Source organism: Oncorhynchus gorbuscha, linkage group LG02 (genome assembly GCF_021184085.1).
Source record: "Oncorhynchus gorbuscha isolate QuinsamMale2020 ecotype Even-year linkage group LG02, OgorEven_v1.0, whole genome shotgun sequence".
Lineage (NCBI taxonomy): Eukaryota > Metazoa > Chordata > Actinopteri > Salmoniformes > Salmonidae > Oncorhynchus > Oncorhynchus gorbuscha.
This window is the reverse complement of record NC_060174.1, coordinates 32940344-32947327: the sequence shown is the minus strand read 5'-3', so window position 1 is coordinate 32947327 and position 6984 is coordinate 32940344. Positions and strand designations below refer to the sequence as shown.

Genomic DNA, 6984 nt, shown 5'->3' with positions numbered 1-6984 from the left:
AGAGTTATTTTCAGCAGTCTGCCTCTGTGACTCACCTTAGAAACCTGCACTAACCCTAACACAAACTGGAATGTTATGAGGTGGTAAGAAGAGGATCATAACAATACTATTGGTCAAATAACAACAAACCTCTTCAATATTTTGCATCAAGCATCAAACCTCAAGCCTGTTTGAGTGGCCATCAAAAGCTGGAGCTGCTGTAGACACACAGTCACCCACTTTTTCTCCAGTCTGTGTGACTGGGCGTAGGACAGATTATAACCTGTTACAATGCATTTCATGCCAGTGGCTATTTTCCTCTGACACAGAATGCATGCTTAAAAAATGGACGAGTGATACACGATGCCTTCATTCAAAGGAATACAATGTTTGCTTTGAGCCTGGTATACCGTAGATTAGAGCACAGTGGGGTGATAATTAGAACAGTTATTTTTAATGGAGAATAATGCATATATTTGTGAAACTTTAATTTCAAGTCAAACGTGAAGTGAGCATTAGTTACAGTAAGCTTGTAAGCTTGTATTATTTAATGAATGTATACAACAAAGACACACCATCATTTGCGAATATCACAAATCACAATAATAAATCATGTATGAGGAAACAAGGCGTTGTGTTTTCTTCAGTAATCAATGTCAATCAAGACTTTTGAAGTAATGTAATTGAGTTATAAGTAAGGATTGTAATATCCGCTATAAATACAATGGTTTACATTGTGGTACTGGCATTCATGGGAGGTTCATCAATGAGTCTGGATCATAGATAATTCAGATCATATAATCTCCATAATTGTCACCAGTTCCATTTCAGATGTACGTTAGACTTCAACCAACAGACTGGGTCCCTCATCTCATATGAACTACTATGAGTCATGTTCATTTATTCATGGCCCAAGAAGACCACCCCCATTTACCACTGTGCCCCTGAAGTGTTTTATATAGTTTTTAATGTGACAGTAATGAGGGAAACCGAGGTTGGAGTCAATTCCATTTCGATCCATGATAGGACCCCAACAACTTGAACAGACCTAAAGCAAACTGCTCTTTCCACCCAGCACGGCCTACAATTGATTTGCTGAAGTAGAGAAAGTAGATGAAACAATTGAGGTACTTATCAGTATTGAAAAGACTGTCGGAAGATCTCAAGTGCATTATCCTCGCGTCCTCTCTCATCTCCTTCTCAAAACCTATTGGATGAGTAGATCCATAAGTCCTGCTCCTCTGACCTTCTCCTCCAATGGGTTTGAGGAGATGAGGCGAGAAGAGTATGCAACTGAGGTATTGTCCTTTTCTTAATTAAATTAGCTTAACCTCTGCTTCCTCTCTCATTCATCCTCTCTCGCCTCCTTTTAAAGAAGTTCAAACGTAATCCAGGAGTGGCAGCAGGAGTGTGAACATGGATAAAAATGAGCTTCTATGAAATGAGAGGCCGTGTTTGAGAGTATCAAAACTGTTAAGCATCCTGGGTAAATTGAGACGGACTGATTTACAAATATGAGTGGTTAGTAATGATGCAAAGTCACTTGTAGATCAGTCAGTTGGCAGTCACCATGCTGTCATCATCAATGTCAAACAAGCCTAGAAGCTCCTTCTCCACTCGCGTGTCGTCAGGGGTGAATCCCAAAGTATGCATGTAAAGTGATGAATACAAATGAAGTTTGCTGTGCAAGACAGTTACAGATAAAATTAGAAGTAGCATATCATTTTTAAACATGTGCATGGTTTCACACAGCTGGAGGTGTGGCAGATATCAACACTTCTGAAGTAGGCTACACTTGTGCTTCCTTGCCAAAAGGAAGCTATCGAGGAGGGGGTGGACTGTCTGCCTTTTACCTACTAACAAATCGAAAGACTAGTCGACCACCTCTCTGTGACCCAGAAACCGAGGAGAGGGAGGGGATTGGGCAAAAGTCCAACCTAATTAGAAAATACACTTCACCGTGTGACTTCAGGAATCACTGGTTCCTATTTATAGAAAAGCAGTAGAATGCTGCCACCTAGTGGTGGATAGTCTCAATTGCACAAAGGTGATTATCAATCAAGATTTACAACATTACACACCAAAGTTGAAGATTGTATTTTATAATAAATACAAAATAAAAGGTAGACGTATAAAAGCAGTTTCAAATATACAAATGAGTGCTGATGATAAATCATTCATCCATTGGAAATGTTGCAGTATCCTTCTCCACCACTAGCCAGCTCTGCGCATACAGCCCATCCTTATCCCAGCAGACCTGTCTTGTCCACCATGCCCACAGAGCCTGTGCCGTCTCTGGTTTGAGGAAGCCAGACAGGAGGTCTGCACCACCCTTCAGGTAGGCCACTTTGTAGTTGTAGAGCAGAGCATTCCCAAAGAGGAGCAGATCTCCCACAGCAGAGAGAAAGCCACCTCCTGCCCACTTATAGGAGACATCCACATAAGGGCAGTTTACTATGGATCCTTTCTTATTTCAATGATGAAACCTGAAACAGAATGTGCAGAACGTCTGTAAAAATACTCAGAACTCAAAAGCCAAGCTGATCTTACACCAAGTTACCACTGAATGTAAAATGCTGTGGAGATGGATTACCTTGAGAAGTTAAAAACTCAGCAAAAGAAGAAAGAAAAGTCCTCTCACTGTCAACTGCATTTGAGGGAGGGGGAGGGGGGGGGTTAAAATCAAAGGTCAGTCAGTATCTGGTGTGGCCACCAGCAGCATTAAGTGCTGCAGTGCATCTCCTCCTCGTGGACTGCACAAGATTTGCCCGTTCTTGCTGTGCGATGACACCCCTCTCTTCCACCAAGGCATCTGCAAGTTCCCAGACATTTCTGTGGGGAATGGCCCTAGTCCTCACCATCCGATCCAACAGGTCCCAGATGTGCTCAATGGGATTGAGATTCAGGCTCTTCGCCGACCATGGCAGAACACCGACATGCCTGTAGTGATGCTGGACGGGCGGGCAGGTGCAGGCAGCGATCGGTTGAAGTGCATGCATTTAGTTTTACTTGCATTTAAGAGCAGTTGGAGGCCACGGAAGGAGAGATGTATGGCATTAAAGCTCGTCTTCAGGTTAGTTAACACAGTGTCCAAAGAAGGGCTAGAAGTATACAGAATGGTGTCGTCTGCGTTTAGTAGTGTGGTGTAGAATGGTGTCGTCTGCGAAAGTTTACTTTCCTGTCAATTCATTTAAATGCACATAGGATTCAATTTGTTGATTTGATTGACAGCCATAACTCTTACATGGTACCTACCAGGTTTGAAAATGAGAGGATCGTCCTGGAAAAGAGCAAAGGCTTGAATGACACTGTCAAAGCTGTCTTTCAGGTAGTATTCCTCTTACTCATTATTTTTTTCTTCTGGCCCTGTTTGGTTTCCGTGCACATGGTGCTGCTGTCCTCGGGTTCTCTTTGTAATAGAATTAGTCATTTTCCTCTTTACCAGGCAGTTTCAAAAGTTGTTTGGCCTTATCCATGCGCTCCCTCACTTATTAGCATCCTTCTAGTGCCGTATGCCACTTAGGTGAGAGAATCAACCGCGGGGTTATAGTCACCTAGATATCAAATAAACAAATAAAGACCCTCAAGAAAGACACAACACTTTGATAATTCAAATATTGACATTAGTAGGAAAAGAGAGTTCAAGGTGAGATGATCATGTCCATTTGATAGAATGTTGATAGAATCTTTAATGTAACTTAAAGAACTCAACTTACATCTCCCTTAACCTGTTTTTGGGGGAACTCAGGGACTTATTTCTGGACAGGGGCATCTAGGTACAGCTTCCCCTCCAGCTGCTACTGTAGTTTGGGATTTACTGATGCTGGCGATCCTCAGCACCATTTCTGGGCCACACGGCACACAATTCTCCAGGTCAGCATAGCCAAGTCCTTCAACATGGACATCTGTTAGTTAGAAGCATGTCTGAAACAGTAGCATTATGCATTGTATTAATTTGTGAACATATGAGAAGTATATCACATCTACTACAGTGAACCTAAAAGTACTGCATTGCACCAACCTTCACACCGGACATGAGTGCCAGCCACAGATACACAGACCACCAGCTCTGGCTCCCCAACCTCATCCTGTCCCACCAAGAAAGAGGTGATGGACAGAGACAGAGAAATTATAAAATGAGCATGTTGAGGTTGAGTTGCATGCACCAATTAGCTGAATGTTATGACATTAAACTTTAGCAGTTCAGGATTTAAAAAATCTGAATGCCAAAAACTCAAAATACCTGTACCTTTATCTGCTGAACAACGTCTGATAACTTGAATGGCAGCGCCATACCTTCCAGTCTGCTTGAAGTCCTCTTCACACAAGAGACAACCTGAAGATCACTGACGTCAAGATTTGATCAAGTGTTTTCCAAGTTCCCAGTTGTCTTGAAAGCACCCTAGATCTACACAATCTACACAACGGATGTGATAGTGGTTCATTTGCGTAGCTCTCGACGTACTTTTGTGTGGCTGAATTTTTGGAACGCGACTGGGAAATCAGTTTGGAGAGCTCACAGTGTAAAACAGAGTAGTTACTCAATGTGAAAGTCCGGAAAATGTTCCCTTTTTCTGTTCTAACACGACAAAGGCCTGTTGTTTTGACAGCTGGAGTCAGCGAGTTTGTGGTGTCAACAAAGACTAGCAGCACGTGTAAAATAGTAAATAACACTACTTCTCAGAGGGCCAGTTTCACAGACAGGTTTTTAGATTAAGCCAGGAGTAGGCCTTAATGTGTACTAGTTAAACTAGGCCATTTAAGTAGCTTTCATGAGCGTGGCTTAAATTTGGCTTAGTTAGTCAGAGACTATGGAGTCCTGGAGTAAGATAAGTAGCCTAAACCTAAATGAGAACACCTGGGTTAAGCCTGATTAGGTTAAGTATGAGCGCATGCTGTTGTTCTAATAGTGCTCATAAAAACCAGCATGGAATAGAAAACACCATTACATGTATCTTAAGACAAAACAATTGCAGAGGTAAAAAATAATTGGTTCAAAAAACTTTTGTGAGTATGATAAATCACTACTAAAACAAATTTTGTCAAACCATCCAGTTATTGAAAGTAAATACCCTACTACTGCTACTGAGCAAAAGAAAAGGTGGTTGGCCTGCATTTTGCAGTGAATTCAATGAAAATGTAACAAAAGACTACAACAACTTCAGGTGAGATATCTTCATAATTATCAGTATTTCTCATATGCATATGTTTGTGACATCACTTGTATTGAATGATATCTGCCTTTATAGACTCTGGAAGAACCTTAAACTTGCTTTAAAAAGAGAATGCAGAGATCAGAAGAGAGCGATTTACTACTGGTGGTGGACCACAAAAAAAAAACACAAGACGAGTGACTTGCTGTCTGGAATAATAGAGCACCAGCAACCTCTGGATGGTATACCAGACGATGACCAACCTCTGGATGGTATACCAGACGATGACCATTTGGACAGTTCAGATGAAGATCTGAGCACAAATGGTACATATACCAAAGAAAGTAAATTGGTTACTTCCTTTGGTAAATATATTCCACTGTCTGTCAATGTTTATTCTCCTTTATTCTAAGAACCATATGAGTTTATTTGTGCTTCTAAAGGTGTTCTTTTTCCAGAGGAAAGGAATCAGAACAGGTTGGAAGAGCCAGTGCACAGTGAGGGTGTACCCTCCACATCTGCTATAGCATCCCTTAGAGAAGATGCTGCCATCGCCTTTCAGCAGAGAACAAAAAAGATGACCATTTATGAAAAGTTAGCCAGAGAATTTCATGAGCATAAAATGAGATATCTGAAGGAAGAACAGGAAATGAGAATTAGTTTAGTTGAATTGGATATGAAGTTGGAAGAGAGAGGTATGATACAGTAATGAGACCATCGTGATTACCAGTCATGGTGAACAATATGATATGTGAAAAATATTTTTTTTGTCATTTGGATATTCATGAGTGAGAGTATTTTAATCACCACAAATGACAGTTTAAACCAGCCTTGGTTTAGTCACCCATTTAATTTTGCTGCACACTATTTTAATTTTGTACAGAACACACATTATCAAAGCAAAAATAAGCCATAATGAATACATTCCATATTTAAATGCATCTCATCTAGTTGAAGTGCTGCAATGTGAAAACAACTGTGTGCAAGTCCTCGTTGGTCATTGCCTGCCTCAGCCCCATGGGCACATCTGCTTGATCCTGATATTCCATTAGACAGCAATGCTGCTTTAAGTAGTTGTGCAGCACAGCTGTAGCAATGATCACATTGCAGCAGCATCTTTGCTTGAAACTAAGTGTATTGCTTAAACACTGGAATCGATTTTTCCATACTCCAAACATACGCTTGACTAACCCTCTTGTGGGGATATGAGCTCTGTTGTATCTTTGCTGCTCTGCTGTTGTGGGATTGATGTATGGAGTGAATAAAAAGTTACTCTGACCATATCCACTGTCACCAAGTAGTAGTCCACTATGTTGTCCTCTCTGAAACTGAGCAGACAATGAAGAATTGAGAAAAATCCTTGAATCGTGATTTGTAGCTTTCCAATGGGGAACAATGTTTGAAAACTCTAAATTAGGAGTGCATACACTCTGAACATTGATTTAAAACCAGTTCTTATGGTTCCTCAGCGTCAGGAGTTACTCCTCAGCATCAGGAGTTGATGGACACTTGATGGGAACATGACATCCATCTATACAGCCAATCACTCCTGGGATGTGCCCATATTCATAGAATTGCCATTTTTGTTGGCTTGGCCAGGAGCGTCAGGAAACTTGATGTAAAGACTCCTCAGTTCACAAATGGCCCTGCAGACTTTAAACTATTCTACACACAGTTGCTTCACTGGCACCACACAAATCACCAGTTTCACGATGAAAGATTCCAGATGTCAAAAACCTCAGTGTGATCAGAACTTGGAGAGAATTGGGTAAAGGCCTTCCTCTATGAGACAGAGAGGAAAGTTTAGGCTCAAGCAAAGATATTATCTCCAATGCAATTTCATTGTACATAC

The 6984-nt window shown here is 41.1% G+C and overlaps 1 long non-coding RNA gene and 1 pseudogene across 1 annotated transcript; one reads left to right on the top strand and one right to left on the bottom strand.

The window, feature by feature from the left end:
* Positions 1-3065: 3065 nt before the first annotated feature.
* On the bottom strand, positions 3066-4862 carry LOC123992570 (annotated as a pseudogene).
* A 58-nt stretch (positions 4863-4920) lies between these two features.
* On the top strand, positions 4921-5839 carry LOC123992568. The gene is made up of 3 exons (XR_006831278.1): positions 4921-5144; positions 5229-5458; positions 5591-5839. It is a non-coding gene; the product is annotated as an uncharacterized LOC123992568 (long non-coding RNA).
* Positions 5840-6984: the final 1145 nt, after the last annotated feature.